Raw genomic sequence first — 21,952 nt, 5'->3', positions numbered from 1 at the left:
CTCCCAAAAAATGTCTGTTTAAAAATATTCTTTGTATCAATTCACAGCACTGCTGTGCTGTCATAAGTGAATGTTTAAAATCTTTGACACATTTGTATTTGAGTGATATCAAGCTTGTATAAATTTTGAGAGTTTGTTTTGACAAGTTGGTCATAAAGAATATACAGAATAAAATATTTAGGAGAAGTTGAAAAATAATTCTAATGCATAAGAGCTTGTTTTATTAAACATTTAGTGTTGAATTCAGCTATAGTAATTCAAACAATATGGTGCTGATTGGATTCAAGAAGATTAAGGCTTTGAATATACTGGCTCTAAAAAAAGTTCCTATGTATTTCGGTGTTTTATTTAATATACAGAAGAAGTTATATTTTATGTAATTAAGGAAGTTATTATTAAACTATGATATAGGAAAATGAACTATTCAAACAAGTTAGATGTTCACTCCCACCATTATCCAAAAAATAAATACTAAAAAATAACTAACACACACAAAAAAACAAAAAATAAGAGACTAAACCAGGATGTCACGTGATCACATATGCCTGTCCCCTCTCCTGCCCCAAATTGCTAGATATAGCAGCAGGGAACAAAAGAACATATAACCTCACAAGTACAGTTGTATTGGGACAGGAGTCTCTTAAAATAAATCTGGAATACTAAAAGAAAATTTACCAGACCTGAAGAAATACAGAATTCTGTATATTTAAATGGCCCACCAAGTTCCAAATAGTAAGAATGAGAAATAACCCACAAGACAAATATCATGGTGAACGTTTTGAACTCTAAGGGAAAAGAGAAACTATGAAAAGCTTTTAGAAGTAAAATATGTTGCCTACAAAGGAATAAAATAGGAGTGTTGTCAACGTTCTCATTACCAAAACTAGATTATGTAGACTGTGTTTCAAGAGAAGTTGATAAATAATCTTAATGCATAGGGCTCATTTTATCAGACAGTTGGCATGTAATACACCCATAGTAATTCAAACAATATGCTGCTAATGGGAAAACTGATTTAGAATTTAGAATTCTATACCCAAACCAAACTTTAAAAGTGGGATAACAAAAATAAACTTTGTAAAAACACAAGGACTCAGGTTTACCTCTCATACATGCTCTCTGTAGAAAATTACTATAGAATGAAATAAATGTGTCAAAAATCTTAAAACTGTCAGATTCATCAGTATAGTAATATTATAATAGGTATGGATATTAATGAAATAATTTAAAATTTGCACAAAAATATGTAAACAGATATTCACCATACAACTTATAATAATCACACCAATGTCTAACAATAACAGTTAATATTAATTGACTGCTTACTCTACCTATGTTGTGCTTTTACATGTATTACTTTATTCACTCCCATAATTCTATGATAGGTAATATTTTAACCTATTTTATAGATGAGTAAACTGAGATTCATTGTGTATAAGTTGGAGAACTAGAATTCAAACATGAGTAGTCTGATGCCAGTGTCCTCTTAGTCAATGTGTTAGAATGAGATTGCTTAAAAAAAGAAAGTATTGAAGATCCATAACATCACATGACATGGATGACTTCACATCAGTAACAATCATAAAAATCATAGGGGGAGGTCCTATAAATGACATTAGGAATAACTTTAGATTTTAAAAAATAATTAAAGATACTAAAAAGCAATAGGTTATACAAAATAGTATATATTAATGCATAATATATTTAATAAATGTGTGTGTATATATATGTATATAGAAGCAGAAGAGAGGAAGATCTAAAAGAATTTGAGCTTTTATGTGAAAATAATAGTTATATGAGTAAACTAGAATATCTATTTAAAATAGATAACATTTTTGATTGTTGTATATATCCCAAATGCTTCTATTCAGAGAAAGTAATAGAAAATCCTGTCACATCAACATCTTTCTCTCTCTGATGATTCTTTTTTTTTCCTCCAGAAATTGTCTCTCCACAAATTCTCCAAACTCAAAGTTTACATAATAGTTCTTTGTTCTCCTCATATGCATCAGTGAGAAGTTCTCAAATTTTACAAATTTGAAATTTGTAAAATTTTAGAATCATGAAAGATGTCCATCAAAAAATAAACTGCAATCATCTAGGCCCTTTTGTGCCATTTGATTCAGAAGCTCTAGCTCAAGTATGAGCATGTTTAACAATCTCCTCAAGGAATTCCAAGGTGGAGAGTCTTCTGGCCATATTTTGCTCCATAGTCTCACTAGAAGTTTACAGCTATCCTTTATTAAAATAGTATTTTTGATTCAAAGCTTTTAATGATGTTTCATTTCTTAACAGTTAAAATGTTAAATACCTTAGCTAAGTATTCAATGGCATGTGTATTTAATACTGCAAAATTTAACCTTTAAATCATTTATTCATCCGTTCATCAACCCTTCCATTCCTTAAACAAAGAAGGATTACAATCTTATGTTCTAGGCATTATTGTTGGCTCTGGAAATGTAGCCATGGGTAAGGCAAGGCTCTTGACCACGAAGAACTCTGTGGTAGGTGGTATTATTTTCCCCAAATATCCACTGCCTCCATCTATGAGGTATCTCTTTAGCGTTTCTCCCTAGGGGATGAATATATCTGCTTTCTCCAGCTGACATCAAAGTGGCCATAGGATTTTCTCTGATATGTGTATGAATGACACATCCCATTCAACCAAGTCTTCAGAGCCATTTCATGGTTTTGACACTGCCTGTCCTATCCTCTGCCTAAAAATTCAGCACACCCCAGATACAGGCTGCTTCTTCAGCCTGGGTGCTAAAATAATAAGACACAGAACAGAGCCAAAGTGGAAGACATAAAACGGGAGTGAGAAATAAACCTCTGTCATATGAAGCCAGTGGGACTTTGGTGATAACATTTGAAAAAATTAGCTTATAAACAATAGAAATTTATTTTTCACAAATCTGGAGTCTAGAAGTCTCAGATCAAGACACCAGCATTGTCACATTATCTGGTGAGGGCCCTCTTCCTGGGGTATAGTTGGCGCCTTCTAGCTGTGTCCTCACATGGTGGAAGGGCAATATCATAATTTTTATTTTTAACAACAGAAGTCCTGCCTCTTCCCTGTTTGCACTGCCTTGTCCTCCCCACGCGGCCCCTTGAGGCATGCTGTGTACTTCTTCCAGGACTTGTAATAAAACTCTCTATTTCAATTTTCATGCAGTCTGTTGTTGAACCACAGCTCACTGTCTGGCACTATGCACTCCACTTAACAAATAATTTAATAAAGTCATAACACCCTCGTTCTTTGGAGCCTTTGGGGAATTTTCTCTTCAGAGATTATTATTTCTCTTTAATGGCTGGTACATAAATCTAGAGGGTGTTTTTCCACTCTTGCTTGGTGGTGGAAATGCACTGTTTAGTTTTGAGTGATAGGCTTTACACTTTTAAGTTACCTGAGAAAATCTGTTCCACTTAGACACACTTAATCCACTATAGGACTCTATGGGGGTTTGCAGAAATAGCCATTTGGTAATTAAGTGTGATCATTTCCACGTATGATTACTTCATAGTTCATTAAGACACGCACTGAAATTAGTGAAGACTGCGTGGAGATTTAGGAGTTCGGATAATAGATTCTGATCAAATAGCCACATTTATATTAACATAACTTACTATATTTTTAGTTGAAAAACCTATATAATCTCTACTGTAGCAGGGTATTCAGACATTTTATATTTTCAGTCCATCAAGGCATTTGAAAAAGTTTGTTATATTTTATGGAGGTATTTGTGTGAATTATAACAGTGTTACTTTGTTTTATAACCATTTGAAAAAATTATGTCACAGGAACGTTGAGTAACAGATTGTTTCAAACTGGGGGTAAGACATATTGGGAGCTGTCTTAATTGGTATGTTACAAAGTCCTATCTTTGGCCCTATTATCATCAGCATTTTTACTAATGTCTTTGATAAAGTTATTTTGGTTGATGACACACATCCAGAGCAAGGAGAAATAATTAACACTGGATGAGTGTTGCTTTCCAGATAAACTAATTAAGAAGGAAAGGGATACCGATCTATCCAAACAAAACTTAAAAACCACAAGCATACAATTACACATGTGCATATATTTGTGCATGGATAAACCCTCATACTGTACACAGATTCCATCCCCAAATTAATTCTCCAAGGATATAAAATCATAATAGAAATGAGTTTTCCCTTGTGCCAAAATAGATGTAGCCAGAGTCCTTCATTGGGGAGGCAGTTGCCTGTTACACACTATCTGAACAAGGTAGGGTCTGGTTAGGCTCCAGAAAGTCAATTTGTGTATGATTCTGAACTTTTACGCATGGGACTTTAAATTGACATTTTGCAAAATCTTCAATTGTCAACCAATATGCTCTTTTTAAGGAAGTGTATTGAGGTCATGAACCAAACTCTGTATCAGCAAGATCACACATTCTTCTGGAAGGGGGCATTATAATTAGGGCCCAAATGACCGAAAAATACCTCTGCTCCCAACTTTCTCAAGAAATCCATTTTTTTTTTTTGCCTACATTACCACAACTAGGTTTCAAAATTCCCTGATGAAAATTATGAAATAAGGTAAACAGCCTAAAATTTAGCCATGATAAAAGGAACATCTATGTTGAAATTTAAAACCCACCAATATATATGGAATCTTAAAAAAAAAAAAAATGGCTCTGAAGAACCTAGGGGCAGGACAGGAATAAAGACACAGACGTAGAGAATGGACCTGAGGACAGAGGGAGGGGAAAGGGTAAGCTGGGACGAAGTGAGAGAGTGGCATGGACATATATACACTACCAAATGTAAAACAGATAGCTAGTGGGAAGCAGCCGCATAGCACAGGGAGAACAGCTCGGTGCTTTGTGAACACCTAGATGGGTGGGATAGGGAGGGTGGGAGGGAGATACAAGAGGGAAGAGTTATGGGGATATATGTATATGTATAGCTGATTCACTTTGTTATAAAGCAGAAAATAACACACCACTGTAAAGCAATTATACTCCAATAAAGATGTTAAAAAAATAATAAAGTAAAAGGAAAGCCCCCCCCCCCCCAAAATATATATAGATAGATAGGGAGGCAGGAGTAACTTTGGTTCACCAAGGTAAAATGTTCATCTCAAATACATATTATTTTAGTTTGCTAGTTCATTATGCATTTACAACAGTAAATAGTTGTATAGCACTACACTTTAATTAGAATTGTTACAGAGTAATACAAAAGCCAAGTAGCATATTATAAGAGGAATATGGAAATATAGTTTGGAAAATTAAATATAATAACTATCTTCAAATACTTGATGGGTTTACTGATGGTAAAAAGAAGATTTATTTAATATGTGAAGGACCAGGGCAAATTACAGAGAAGTTGATTTTTAATCAATTCAAGTAAGGAAATTGACTAGAATTAGAACAATCCATTAATAGGTATCGACCGTATCACAGGAGAAACACAGAGTGATAAAGCTTAAATAAAGTTTAGATAAATATCTGCAAAAGATTTTGTAGAAGGAATTAAAATGACACAGGTAAGTCACAAATCCATGTCTAAATTTGGTTGTGAAAAATAGGTTATAAAATATTGGTCTGAACTCCATGAAAATTTTTATAACATTATTGTGAAATGGAAAAGTGTCCAGGAAATAGATCCATATTAACCACATTATGGGCTAACTCCAACACCCAGCTCACTGATGCCTCGGCCTAATTCGTAAATACATGTGATATCAAACCTTATAGGTAGATAGAAGTTCATCTATGGCTGTGGTTCTCAACCATTAGAATCACCTAGGGGATTTTAAAACTTATGAATGCACAGTCCTCTCTACACCCAGTACCCACTACACCCAGGTATTTTGATATAAGTGTTTACAGTGGGTCTTTCCATAATTATTTCTTTCAAAACATCTTGGTAATTATACATGTGTCCACACCTGTGAGCCATTGAAGTTGTCTAAATTTATTATAGTAAGAGTGAATGACAGCATCAATTCCATTGGGTAGATTATATACAGTTTTCCATATTCCTCAGAAAACATTTTCTCATTTATTCATATACTAAATAAACAGCCCTTTTGCTAGGGCTAAGAATAAAAGGAAAGCTAAAGTAGCTCTCTACCAGATGAGATAAAGACATAAACAACTGCAAGATAGTGTGAATATAAATAGCAAAGAGATGAACTTGGAAAGATGAAGGTGCAAGGTACCGATTGTAATATGAAAGGACACACATCTTGAGATGGCAGTTTGGATTAGAATATTGGTAAAATACTAGGATAGAGGGGTGACTGAGATCAGCTTGGAAAGAAACTCCTACACCCTGAAAACTTGAGTCTTATCCTAGAACAAAGTGCAGAAATATTTGAGGCCTTTTTCCACTCACTCCTCTTTTTCTCAACACATAGACATATAGGAGCAGTTTTTAATTACTCTTTGGCATGAACTAGGTATTCTTCAAACACTTCAGAATATCCAAATTTGAAATTCCCTTCTTACTCCATGTTTCAAGGGAGAATACAATCCTTGTCATCAACAACTGAAAAGACCTAGAACTAGAGGCTGAGATTACGTGAAGATATGCAATGGGTAATTACAAATAGGAAATATGGCACTTTGGACAATCAGAGACTAAGAACAGATTGTTTGAACTGCTAAATTTCACAAAGGAAAAAGATTTAATGAATGATTTATTAATAGAGTTTAGTTATTTTAAGAACTTAAGACACCAACTTAGAGGCCTTGTCTAAGAATCTATTTATACATGTTTTAATAATAATTAATATTAAATATTAAATATAGTATTATTATACTATAGCTAGTGCTTATCTGGTGCTCCCTGCATGTTATTACTTTTACAACTGTGTAATATAATTAACTGATGAACAAAGCAAGTTGTACATAGTAAATAAAATTTTAAAATAAGTTATGTACTTATTAGATTATTTCAATTACTGGAGTATCAGGATACATTAAAATGACAGTGGGTACAGGAAGTACTAAGTAAAATACCAAACGTAATTTTGTTAATGCTGGAATGCTGACTTAAAAATAACCCTAGAAATAGGCCAGATGTGTTCAAATGAGGTCATGGTCTCAATTCAAGCTTCTGTAAAACACATTTTTACTCTTTCGTCTCCTCTTGTTTGTGTGTGTGCTGAGAATGTGCCCGTGATTAGCAGTGATTTGGTAAGATTATAGAGGCATATGGCAAGAAGTTGAGCTTCTTGGCATGTTTTGGCAGAATGACTTTAGTGATTTTTGAGTTATAAGTGAGCAAAAAAAAATACTTTTTAACTTTGTAAAACATTTGGATTTTCATGACTATATAATCCAAAATAACAGCAGTTTTAAACTTTATACTTGGCAACCTTAACATTCTTATTTCAAACTCGAAGCAGCTCATGTTGTGAAGTCTATGGAAATGTAAGCATGTGCAATTTATTTCCAACACAGGCAGAAGAGGAGTTTAGTTTAAGACCATATTTAACTAAATAATTAAAATCCTTGCAGATACTGATTTGTTTAGCAGTATAGCTAAAATGAGATATGAGCTAATGATTTCTAAATTAATATACTCATTAATTTACTCATGCTAATTTGATGATATCACTTCAGAAAATACTCATTTGAATGATGTTGCCTAGTGTTTTGCAATTTTTAATTCGGTTTTTGGTAGCCATAATAAGAAAATGATTGGTGATATGCTCGTTACTCTGATGTTGATAAAAGCATGCTATATTGTTTAAACCTTTAATATAAGGACTATAGTGGATAATATTTCAAAAAGCCACATTCTTAATGGTTTCTGAAAAGGAAAAAAAACAAAGAAAAAATGTGAAAAAGTTTTTTAATCATTAGGATCCATTCTAAAGCACAGAGATCATATACTTAATCTGTAGTTCCTTTAGAATATAAAAGGCATTACACTCTTAGACTGTTGCTGGGAAGATAAAATTGGTACAGTCACTATGGGGAACAGTATGGAGGTTCTTTGAAAAATTTAAAAATAGAACTCCCATATGATCCAGTAATCCCACATCTGGGCATTTACCTGAAGAAAATGAAAACACTAACTCAAACAGACATATGCACCCCCATATTCATCACAGCATTATTAACAGTAGCCAAGACATGGAAGCAACCTAAGTTCCATTGATGGATAAATGCATAAAGAAAATGTGGAATATATATACAGTTGACCCTTGAACAGTGTGGCAGTTAGAAGCACCAACCCTTCCCTCAGTGGAAAACCCAAGTATAATTTATAGCAGGCCCTTAATATATGAAGTTCCTACCTATCCATGGGTGGTTCCATATCTGTGGATTCAACAAAGCAAGGATCATGTAGTACTATAGTATTTACTACTGAGAAAAAAATCATGTATAAGTGGACTTGAACAGTTCAAACCCATGTTCAAGATTCTACTGTCTGTGTATATATATGTATATGCATATACATACACACTCATACAATTGCACACCATGATACATTGCTCATCCATAAAAAAGAAGGAAGCCTTGCCATTTGTGACAATATGGATGGACCTTGAGAGCGTTATGCTAAGTGCAATAAATCAGACAGAAAAAGATAAATACCATATGATCTCATTTGTACATGGAATCTAGCAAACAAACAAAACCAAAACCAAAAACAACCCCTCATAGATACAGAGAACAGATTGGTGGTTGCAGGGAGTGGGTGTGGGAAAAATGGGTGAACGGGATCAAAAGGTACAAACTTCTAGTTATAAAATAAATAAGTCCTGAAGATGTCATCTACAGCATGCTGACTATATTTAATAATGTTGTACTCTATTTAAAATTTGCTAAGAGAGTAGATCTTAAAAGTTCTCATCACAAGAAAAAACTTTGTAACTAAGTGCAGTGATGGATATTAACTAGACTTATTGTGGTGATCATGTTGCAATGTATACAACTACATAAAAGGCATTACAGGTCAAACCTTATTATCACGGGCTCAAAAGTAACTTCTTAAAAACTATTGTTAGGAGATATTCAAGATGGCGGAGAAGACGTGGAGATCACCTTCCTCCCCACAGATACATCTACACGTGGAACAACTCCTACAGAACACCTACTGAACGCTGGCAGAAGACCTCAGACTGCCCAAAAGGCAAGAAACTCCCCACGTACCTGGGTAGGGCAAAAGAGAAAAAGAAAAAACAGAGACAAAAGAATAGGGACAGGACCTGCACCAGTGGGAGGGAGCTGTGAAGGAGGAAATGTTTCCACACACTAGGAAGCCCCTTGGCGGGCGGAGACTGCAGGTGGCGGAGGGAGGGAGCTTCGGAGCCACTGAGGAGAGAACAGCAACAGGGGTACGGAGGGCAAAGCGGGGAGATTCCCGCAAAGAGGATCGGTGCCAACCAGCACTCACCAGCCCGAGAGGCTTGTCTGCTCACCAGCCGGGGAGGGCGGGGCTGGGAGCTGAGGCTCAGGCTTCGGTCGGAGCGCAGGGAGAGGACTGGGGTTGGCGGCATGAACACAGCCTGCAGGGGGTTGGTGCACCACGGCTAGCCGGGAGGGAGTCCGGGAAAAGTCTGGACTGGCCGAAGAGGCAAGAGACTTTTTCTTCCCTCTGTTTCCTGGTGCGCGAGGAGAGGGGATTAACAGTGCTGCTTAAAGGAGCTCCAGAGACGGGCGCGAGCCGCGGCTAAAAGCGCGGACCCCAGAGACAGGCATAAGACGCTAAGGCTGCTGCTGCCGCCACCAAGAAGCCTGTGTGCGTGCACAGGTCACTATCCACACCTCCCTTCCGGGGAGCCTGTGCAGCCCGCCACTGCCAGGGTCCCGGAACCCGGGGACAACTTCCCTGGGAGAACGCACGGCACACCTCAGGCTGGTGCAACGTCACACCGGCCTCTGTCGCGGCAGGCTTGCCCCACATCCTTACCCCTCCCTCTTCCCGGCCTGAGTGAATCAGAGACCCCGAAGCAGCTGATCCTTTAACCCCGTCCTGTCTGAGTGAAGAACCGACACCCTCAGGTGACGCAGAGGTGGGGCCAAATCCAAAGCTGAACCCCGGGAGCTGTGCGAACAAAGAAGAGAAAGGGAAATCTCTCCCAGCGGCCTCAGGGGCAGCGGATTAAATCTCCACAATCAACTTGATGTACCTGCATCTGTGGAATACCTGAATAGACAATGAATCATCCCAAAATTGAGGCGGTGCACTTTGGGAGCAACTGTAGACTTGGGAGCCATATGGCTGACAGGGTTGTGCTCCGGCCGGGTGTCAGGCTTGTGCCACTGAGATGGGAGAGCCGAAGTCAGGACATTGGTCCAGCAGAGAACTTCCAGCCCACGTAATATCAAATGGCGAAAGCTCTCCAGAAATCTCCATCTCAACACTAAGACCCACCTCCACTCAACGACCAGCAAGCTACAGTACTGGACATCTTATGCCAAACAACTATCAAGACAGGAACACAACCCCACCCACTAGCAGAGAGGCTGCCTAAAATCATAAGGTCACAGACACCCCAAAACACAACACCAGACGCAGAGCTGCCCACCAGAAAAACAAGATCCAGCCTCATCCACCAGAACCCAGGCACCAGTCCCCTCCACAACCCACTGAACCAACCTTAGCCACTGGGGGCAGACGCCGAAAAAACAGGAACTACAAACCTGCAGTCTGCGAATAGGAGACTCCAAACACAATAAGTTAAGCAAAATGAGAAGACAAACAAACACACAGCATATGAGGAGCAAGGTAAAAACCCACCAGACCAAACAAATGAAGAAAAATACACAGTCTACCTGAAAAAGGATTCAGAGTAATGATGGTAAAGATAATCCAAAATCTTGGAAGTACAATGGAGAAAATACAAGAAACGTTTAACAAAGACCTAGAAAAACTAAAAAGCAAACAAACAATGATGAACAACACAATAAATGAAATTAAAAATTATCTAGAAGGAATCGATAGCAGAATAACTGAGGGAGAAGAACGGATAAGTGACCTGAAGGATAAAATAGTGGAAATAAATACCACAGAGCAGAAAAAAGAAAAAAAAATGAAAAGAATTGAGGACAGTTTCAGAGACCTCTGGGACAACATTAAACACACAATCTAACTATATCGGTCCCAAAGGAAGAAGAGAAAAAGAAAGGGACTGAGAAAATATTTGAGGAGATTATAGTTGAAAACTTCCCTAATATGGAAAAGAAAATACTCAACCAAGTACAGGAAGCACAGAGAGTCCCATACAGGATAAATCCAAAGAGAAACACACCAAGACACATATTAATCAAACTATCAAAAATTAAATACAAAGAAAAAATGTTAAAAGCAGCAAGGGATAAACCACAAATAATATACAAAGGAATCCCCATAAGGTTAACAGCTGATCTTTCAGCAGAAACTCTGCAAGCCAGAAGGGAGTGGCAGGACATACTTAAAGTGATGAAAGGGAAAAACCTAAAACCAAGATTACTCTACCCAGCAAGGATCACATTCAGATTTGATGGAGACATTAAAATATTTACAGACAAGCAAAAACTAAGAGAATTCAGCACAACCAAGCCAGCTTTATGACAAATGCTAAAGGAACTTCACTAGGCAAGAAACACAAGAGAAGGAATAGGCTTACAATAACAAACCCAAAACAATTAAGAAAATGGTAATAGGAACATACATATTGATAATAACCTTGAATGTAAATGGATTAAATGCTCCAACCAAAGACATAGACTGGCAGAATGGATACAAAAACAAGACCCATATATATGCTGTCTACAAGAGACCAACTTCAGACCTAGGGACACATAAAGACTGAAAGTGAGGGGATGGGAAAAGATATTCCATGCAAATGGAAATCAAAAGAAAGCTGGAGTAGCAATTCTCATATCAGACAAAATAGACTTTAAAATAAAAACTATTACAAGAGACTAAGAAGGACACTACATAATGATCAAGGGATCAATCCAGGAAGAAGATATAACAATTGTAAATATTTATGTACCCAACATAGGAGTACCTCAATACATAAGGAAATTGCTAACAGCCATAAAAGGGCAAATCGACAGTAACACAGTCATAGTAGGGGACTTTAAGACCCCACTTTCAACAATGGAAAGGTCATCCAAAATGAAAAAAAATAAGGAAGTGCAAGCTCTAAATGATACATTAAACAAGATGGACTTAACTGATATTTATAGGACATTCCATCCAAAAACAACAGAATATACTTTCTTCTCAAGTGCTCATGGAACATTCTCCAGGATAGATCATATCTTGGGTCCCAAATCTAGCCTTTGTAAATTTAAGAATATTGAAATTGTATCAAGTATCTTTTCTGACCACAGCACTATGAGATTAGTTATCAATTACAGGAAAAAAATCTTTAAAAAATAGAAACACATGGAGGCTAAGCAGTACACTACTAAATAACACAGAGATCACTGAAGAAATCAAAGAGGAAATCAAAAAATACCTAGAAAAAAATGACAATGAAAGCATGATGACCCAAAAGCTATGGGATGCAGCAAAAGCAGTTCTAAGAGGGAAGTTTACAGCAATACAATCCTACTTCAAGAAACCAGAAACATCTCAAATAAAATAGCTAATCTTACACACAAAGCAATTTGAGAAAGAACAAAAATATCTCAAAGTTAGCAGAAGGAAAGAAATCATAAAAATCAGATCAGAAATAAATGGAAAAGAAAGGAAGGAAACAATAGCAAAGATCAATAAAACTAAAAGCTGGTTCCTTGTGAAGATAAACAGAATTGATAAACCATTAGCCAGACTCATCAAAAAAAAAAAAAAAAAGGGGGGGAGAATACTCCAATAGAATTAGAAATGAAAAAGAAGAAGTAACAACTGACACTGCAGAAATACAAAGGATCATGAGAGATTATTACAAGCGACTATATGCCAATAAAATGGACAACCTGGAAGAAATGGACAAATTATTAGAAAACCACAACCTTCTGAGACTGAACCAGGAAGAAACAGAAAATACAAACAGACCCTTCACAAGCACTGAAATTGAAACTGTGATTAAAAATCTTCCAACAAACAAAAGCCCATGACCAGATGGCTTCACAGGAGAATTTTATGAAACATTTAGAGAAGAGCTAACACCTGTCCTTCTCAAACTCCTCCAAAATATAGCAGAGGGAGGAACACTCCCAAAATCATTCTACGAGGCCACCATAACCCTGATACCAAAACCAGACAAAGATGTCACATAGTAAGAAAACTACAGGCCAATATCACTGATGAACATAGATGCAAAAATCCTCAACAAAATACTGGCAAACAGAATCCAACAGCACATTAAAAGGATTATACACCATGATCAAGTGCGCTTTATCCCAGGAATGCAAGGATTCTTCAATATACACAAATCAATCAATGTGATAAACCATATTAAAAAAATTGAAGGATAAAACCCATATGATCATCTCAATAGATGCAGAAAAAGCTTTTGACAAAATCCAAACCCATTTATGATAAAAACCCTCCAGAAAGTAGGCATAGAGGGAACTTACCTCAACATAATAAAGGCCATATATGACAAACCCACAGCCAACATCGTTCTCAATGGTGAAAAATTGAAACCATTTCCACTAACATTAGGAACAAGACAAGGTGGCCCATTCTCACCACTATTATTCAACATAGTTTTGGAAGTTTTAGCCACAACAATCAGAGAAGAAAAAGAAATAAAAGGAATCCAAATTGGAAAAGAGAAAGTAAAGCTGTCACTGTTTGCAGATGACATGATACTATACATAGAGAATCCTAAAGATGCTACCAGAAAACTACTAGAGCTAATCAATGAATTTGGTAAAGTAGCAGGATACAAAATTAATGCACAGTAATCTCCTGCATTCCTATACACTAATGATGAAAAATCTGAAAGAGAAATTAAGGAAACACTCCCATTTACCACTGCAACAAAAAGCATAAAATACCTAGGAATAAACCTACCTAAGGAGACAAAAGACTTGTATGCGGAAAACTATAAGACACTGATGAAAGAAATTAAAGACGATACAAACAGATGGAGAGATATACCATGTTCTTGGATTGGAAAAATCAACATTGTGAAAATGACTCTACTACCCAAAGCAATCTACAGATTCAATGCAACCCTATCAAACTACCAATGGCATTTTTCACTGAAGTAGAGCAAAAAATTTCACAATTTGTATGGAAACACAAAAGACCCCGAATAGCCAAAGCAATCTTGAGAAAGAAAAATGGAGCTGGAGGAATCAGGCTCCCAGACTTCAGAGTATACTACAAAGCTACAGTAATCTAGACAGTATGGTGCTGGCACAAAAAGAGAAATATAGATCAATGGAACAGGATAGAAAGCCCAGGCACAAACCCACACACATACAGTCACCTTATTTTTGATAAAGAAGGCAAGAATATACAATGGAGAAAAGACAGCCTCTTCAATAAGTGGTGCTGGGAAAACTGGACAGCTGCATGTAGAAGAATGAAATTAGAACACTCCCTAACACCATACACAAAAATAAACTCAGTGTATTAAAGACCTAAATGTAAGGCCAGAAACTATCAAACTCTTAGAGGAAAACATAGGCAGAACAGTCTTATGACATAAATCACAGCAAGATCCTTTTTGACCCACCTCCTAGAAAAATGGGAATAAAAACAAAAAATAAACAAATGAGACCTATCGCAACTTAAATGCTTTTGCACAGCAAAGGAAAACATAAACAAGACAAAAAGACAACCCTCAGAATGGGAGAAATATTTGCAAATGAAACAATTGACAAAGGATTTTGCTTTGTCAACTCCAAAATTTACAAGCAGCTCATGCAACTCAGTATCAAAAAACAAACAACCCAATCCAAAATGGGCAGAAGACCTAAATAGACATTTCTCCAAAGAAGATACACAGATTGCCAACAAACACATGAAAGAATGCTCAACATCACTAATCATTAGGGAAATGCAAATCAAAACTACAATGAGGTATCACCTCACGTAAGTCAGAATGGCCATCATCAAAAAATCTACAAACAATAAATGCTGGAGAGCTTGTGGAGAAAAGGGAACACTCTTGCACTGCTGGTGGGAATGTAAATTGATACAGCCACTACGGAAAACAGTATGGAGGTTCCTCAAAAGACTAAAAATAGAATTACCATACGACCCAGCAATCCCACTACTGGGCATACACCCTGAGAAAACCATAATTCAAAAATAGTCATGTAGCACAATGATCACTGCAGTACTATTTACAATAGCCAGGACATGGAAGCAACCTAAGTGTCCATAAACAGATGAATGGATAAAGATGTGGCACATATATACAGTGGAATATTACTCAGCCATAAAAAGAAATGAAATTGAGTTATTTGTAGTGGGTAGGTGGACCTAGAGTCTGTCATACAGAGTGAAGTAAGTCAGAAAAAGAAAAACAAATACCATATGTTAACACATATATATGGAATCTAAAAAAAAAAAACGTTCTGAAGAACCTAGGGGCAGGACATAAATAAAGACCCAGATGTAGAGAATGGACTTGATGACACAGGGAGTGGGAAGGATAAGCTGGGACAAAGTGAGAGAGTGGTATGGACATATATACACTACCAAATATAAAATAGATAGCTAGTGGGAAGCAGCGCATAGCGCAAGGAGATCAGCTCGGTGCTTTGTTACCACCTAGAGGGATGTAATAGGGAGACGGAGGGAGGACATATGGGGATATATGCATACGTATAGTGGATTCACTTTGTTATAAGGCAGAAACTAAGACACCATTGTAAAACAATTATACTCCAATAAAGATGTTAAAAAAAAAACCAAACTATTGTTAACATTGGTTCTCAATTATAAAGGTGCTTTGAAAGCTTTACCACACAGAAAATTTGATCTTGTAACACAGACCGACTCATGTATGGATGGCAGTAATCACTTGATTATCATTTCCACAAAAGGGAAACACGGGAGATTTCTCTCAGTTATAGTACGTGAGTACAGATAGAGAATCTTAAACACGATCACATAGATGTTTTTCTTCTTTTCCGTTAACCAATTTCTAGAAAATGTTGCATGTGTCTATTTTCTCAAGATGGGGGATGTACTTAACTCCTGTGACAGATATTGTAGTTCATTATTTTATGGGAAAAATTCAAGAATTAATTTTTAAAAATGTTTCCTTTGGGATTGAAAAGGCAAAAAAGAAAATTTTTCTTGTGTTTGTACATATATAAGTATGTATAAATATATATATACATATGCATTATATATATTTATGTAAGCAGTGTTTCTACAATTATGTCAGTTATTTCAATCCTATATCTGTTTAAAGAATCATCAATATTAAATATTTACATAAAAACTTTCAAATTCTTATTCTATTGGAGTATTATATATGGTTATTCCCTCTCATGCTTAAGAAATAATTATTATTTATCAGAGGTCTATCAGTTTCTAAGAATTGTGGCAGGTCTAAATCCAGTGAAATTTGCCCAAAGCATGACCACCTATGAGATCAGATCCTGGAAATAAAGGCTCTGGATTTTATTCCCACCACTATTACTCTAACCATGTCATATTACTTTATAATATCTTTCAATAAATGACTCCATTTTATTTATAACAGAACTTAAAGTCTATATAGCAGTCATATTAGTTGGAGCTCAAATGGTTTTCCAAATATTATTTCACAGTTTAGCATAGAAATTAAAACTTTTAAACATAGGTAGCTGTTTAGGTTCAGTTTGTGTTAGGAAAAAAAATCCCTTCTTTGAATTGACAGTTTTGAGGTTGGGGTTTTTGTGATAGAGAATTGCCCTTTATGGCAATCCTGTGTTTAACCCATTGGGAGTACGCTAATTAGCCTCCTGTCCTGGCTGTTGATGGAGAGAATACAAAATGCATGCTAGTATTCAAGATGGTGCAATCCAAAGCTGATGAAGTCAATGCAAATGTCATGTATGAGATTTTTCAGGGAGAGAAGAGGGGATAGGGATAGTGAGAGTGTGTTCCTCTATGAAAGAAGTGTTTGTGCAGGCTGCTCAAATGAACTGCTTGTTACTTTGCTCAGCTGGCACAAATCCACAACTTTTAGACCTCACATGTTCTTAGCATCCCTTTGTTTGGGATACTATACTGTATTTTTAGCGGTTGTGAAGATTCCTTATGTCCTTCAAGCATCTAGAAACACAGTGATGTTGTTATTTTTGTTACTAACCCACTCTAGCAGAGTTAAGTCAAATTCCATTACACTTAAGGGCATGTGGGTATATTGTTGACACTAGTGTGAAATCAAAAGATATCTTTTGCACTGATTATTTTTTTTTGGTAGAAATTAAAATTTTGTGATAATATCATGGATGTTTATCATTAGCCTCTTTTCTCTATAATATCTTTTCAAAATATAATGTGCCAGTGCTTTACATTTCATGAATGGTAAAATTTGAGGAAGTAGTTTTTAAAATCAGAATTAACAAAAATAAAGTTTGTTTGTTTTACTCAAAAACAGATATCAAGCAAACTCTTATGCAACCTTAATTTAGCTCCAGAGCAACAGAGGCAATGGTTAAATTAAAAGAGTGTGTGTGTGTGTACTTTTAGAAAAAATATGATGGTTGTGGTTTAAAGGAAGAAAACAACCTTATTCATTGTTTTACTGTTATGTAAGTAAGATGATTTTAAAGTGAATATGAGTTTAGCAGATTTTAACTTTAAGTGGTGATATTCCTGGATAGTGAAAACACAAGAAATGTAAAAAAAAAAAAAAAAAATCAGATACCAATCAAGGCCAAGAATAATACATTTTAGAGATTAAACCAGACATAAAGCATTTTTATGAAGCTAATTTTAAGCTTGCTATGATAAAATTTTGAAAGTAATAGAAATTTTTTATCAGCTAAATATGGGTCAATTATGAACTGTTAAGAAGTTACTGAGCCAGATATAAGTTTTGGAAATGTATTAATTATTTTTCTTTATCACTTTGAATTAAGCACTAAATTCAAATCCTAAAATTATAGAAATGCTCATATTTTTTTAAAGGCCATAGATATAATACCCTAAAGAAATTTTAATAGATCATTAATAGCTTATATCAAATAATCAGTAACTATTATAACAAAAAAGCAATATATGAAATGAGATATTTACATTTGGAAAAATAATGCAAAAATTATAAACTATTTAAATTATTGAATAACTTTGTACTGTAAGATATATTGGTATAATTGTGTAATGAAATATCCATATGTTTTTAAGTTTAACCAAATACTAGGGAAAGGATTAGCTGACACATACACAAAACTACAAACTGTTTATTAAAATATTAAAGTTAAATCTGTATAACTCTTTCACTAAAGACATTCAAAATGGAAAAAACAAACTACATTGTGATTCTTAAACTTCAGTATGTACTAGAATCATCTGGAAGGCTTGTTAAAACACAGACCATTGGGCTTCGCCTCCACATTTCTGATTCAGTGGGTCTGGAGTAGGGTCTCAGAATTTCTTACAAGCTCTTGTAAGTGAGGCCAGTGCTGCTGGTGTGAACTGGACTAATAGAGAAATAAGGAGATACTGGCATACATAATGGGTAAAATTGCAAAGCCAAATTAAATTTCTATTACTTTTAGGAAAATGATTGCATTTTAGTTTTTTACTTGTTTGCTAAAACAGCGTGAAGCAAATGAGATATCATTTAGTGACTATTCTTTCCTCTAATCATGGGCAGATTCTATAGCTTTACGGTCCTTGTCAGATTTGAAAAAGTCATACAAGTGTAATCAAGTTTAATCTCTAATCTCATATCTAATTCAGTGCATGTCTTCTATACTTTTCTGGCTAAGTCACGCTTGACTCTTGGCCCTAGAAACCCACAGACTAGAGGTAAAGGTAGTATGGTCTGCTTTCTCACTGCTTATTTTCTCTCCTTTGGATTCCACTATCCTTCACTGGATTAGGACAGGAACATGTGTCTCTTTTGCTGCATTTTTCTTTCTCCCATATCTAGGTGAGTGTTGATGTCACAAACTTCTGAAGGCTAACTACTATCTCACTGCACACATGGGTAAACCTACTGACAGGAGATTCCCAAAGATGGTGATTGCCCTGGCTTGCTTTCTTTCAACTCTCTTCAGCTAGCATCCCAGTCTTTTGTTGACTTGGCAGCCAGCCAGCCTTCCCAACTGAGTTCCTGCAACATGCCTCACATCTGACTTTTATGTGCTACAATTACAGTGGAATTGTGTCCTCATTCACCCTCACCACATCAGGTGATGGTTCTGCTTGCTGCTCAACCTTGCACCTTTTTCTTGCCCAGGACTGTGTCTTCAATTCTCTTCCCACCCTTGCTGAAATAAGCACATGTAGCTGACAGTTTGAAGGAAGAGCAGATTTTCAGTAAAGGAATGGGGGCAACCCTTAAATTTCTGAGTAATTTTGTAGGAAACATCCTTACTTGGCTAGAAATGGAGGCTTCAGAAACTGGATTAGAATTGGAGAATCAGAGCCAGTTCTAACTCTCTTTTAAGTGCTGAGGTGGGTGTCGGGCCTCCAACTGCTTGTTGCATTGTGTTTATCAGTCCCCAATTGTGGATCCCACTAGCCAATATAAGGCAACAATAAAAGCACAGCTGAGTATCCTGTTACGTTAAGAGGACATGACAAAAATTCAACCTCAGAGCCACACTGAGAAGAAAATCACAAAAATCTAACCTAATTTCCCAGAAGCTTTTGGTACGAGAGATGGAAGACTTTACAATGGTTTAGAATTAGTGGTTTGATGAGAATGTTAAAATTCAGGTGGAATCAAAAAGAAACTGCAACGGTGGGAGTAGTTTGTTTACATAATGGCAACTGAGTAAATTTTCTCAGTAAAGCTATCTGTGGGAAAGAAAGAAGCAAATTATTTTAAATAGACATTATGGAGGCAGGCTGTTGGTGATTGGTGTCATCTTATTTATAGACAAAGATGCCTAGCTCTAGGTAGAATTAACATACCGCTACTTGGGTTATTGAGCTGTTTCTGGTATTCTCAAGTCCCAGTTTTTCTAGTTACAAGCAACAAGTGAGTCATCATGTTATTTAACTACTCATTTAATTTTTTAACATGTGAAATGGAAATTAACCTTTCCGTAGAGCTACGGTGATGATTAGGAGGGATAATACATATGAAAGTGCTTGTTGCAAATGTCAATGTGAGTACTGTTAGTACAGTCCAGCAGGATCTAATGAAGTCAATTAAGAACATGGTTAAAATATTAGGCCCAAATTTTAAATTAATGAGGAAATTTCACAGAGACATAAAGATCAAGGCTACCAAGTAGGATTCAAAATGAGGATGCCTAAGAATCACCTGGGAGGGTTGTTAAGCTGCAGATATCTTCATGGCTAGGGTGAGGCCAAAAAAGTAGATTCAATGAAAATTTATTGTGGATTATTTTTTAAATCACACATTGAAAAATATGGGAGAGGGGTTGATGCTGGTTAGTAGAATATATTGAGAGAATAGAATAAAAAGATAAGATGGGACCAGAGATGAGTGTCACTGAAAATTTTAGCATTAGCTGTAGACCTGTTAAAACTAGAAATTAAAGCATACCATACCATGTACTTATTATCCTGTACATTTGTTTTGAAATATTTTGACCTGTGCTCTCTTCTTCCACTGCCTGCTCTATTGTGCTCAATAGTTAATGGACAGGTATTTCAGCTGTTAGTATTATATAATCTGAATCTGCTATAGAAACTGCATCTTGTTTTTTGTTATAGACTCTATTGAGATTATGCTTTTAAGACAGTGAATCAAGACATGTTTTAGTAATGAGGAAAAAAAAAACCAGGGGAAAATATTTTTTGTTCCAATCCCCATCTTTTAAGAAAACAAATCCGTTAATTGGAGCTAACCTATGGCATTCTGTTAAAGAGATTTAACAAAAGTCACTTCTGCCAACTATGTAAAAGGATGATTATCATTGTTGGTTATTCTGAGTTATCAGAGTTAGAACAGTATTCTAATTATTAACACAATCAAAAAATTCAGGCAGAGTATTTGCTCCTCATTTATTTTAGGAAGAGTATTTCCTCCTAATGTATTTCTGCCTTGAATCATAAATGGAACAAGTGAATTGAGTAAAGGTTTAATCCCTACATTTACCATATGTAGGAATTAAATTGTACTCTGAGAGAATATGAGAGATTCCAAGAAATTCCAAGTTTCCCTATTGATCATATGCTATCCAGTGTAAGGTCACAAAAACACCTGACAACAAATTATTGTTAGAATGGACAGTTATGTAGTAGATATCGATGTTTAGTCAGATATTGTGAAGGGTCTGAAATTTTACTCTACTTGCAAGCAGCCAGTTAGCCTGGTAGAGTTTTATATCCATATACTGACGGAAGAACACCAGACCTCTGGGTCAGAGACAGACAGTTTATTATTATTCACAGCACAAAAAGAGAAGCCATAGCAATACCATGCACTGGTTCACCATGTCTCATTTCCCTCAGGGAGACATCATGAGGACCTGTCACCACAGGAGAGGAACTCCAAATTTTAGAAGATTCTGACCTTTATCAGAGCTGTTTGTGACCTTCCCATCCTCACTTCTAGAGAGATTGAGATTACTCACTATCTTGGAATAAAGCAAATTTCCTCCTTGGGAGGGTAGGATGCCATCTTTAGGTTATTACCTCATAATGTAAGCAAATGTTTGAAGTGAGGGGAAGTAGAAGACTATCTTCATTATCCTAGATGATTCCAAATATCTCCAGAGGGATATACTCTTTCTAACTTCCAATTCCAGGTGCTATTCAAACATGCCCTTTGCTCAGAAGTGAAGAGACCACACAGAAACATAAGGAATCCATGGAGACTTATATTCTAAGATTGTGTAGCATAATTTTTATACGTTTTCTAATTTTAACTACTATGATGGTAGCTTTTTTCTTATAGTAAAGAAGAAAAGAACAAATA

Source organism: Aethalodelphis obliquidens, unplaced genomic scaffold, assembly GCF_003676395.1.
Source record: "Aethalodelphis obliquidens isolate GAN/ISIS:26980383/991018 unplaced genomic scaffold, ASM367639v1 scaffold15, whole genome shotgun sequence".
NCBI classification, from domain to species: domain Eukaryota; kingdom Metazoa; phylum Chordata; class Mammalia; order Artiodactyla; family Delphinidae; genus Aethalodelphis; species Aethalodelphis obliquidens.
The sequence above is the reverse complement of the archived record's forward strand: the minus strand, read 5'-3'. Positions refer to the sequence as shown.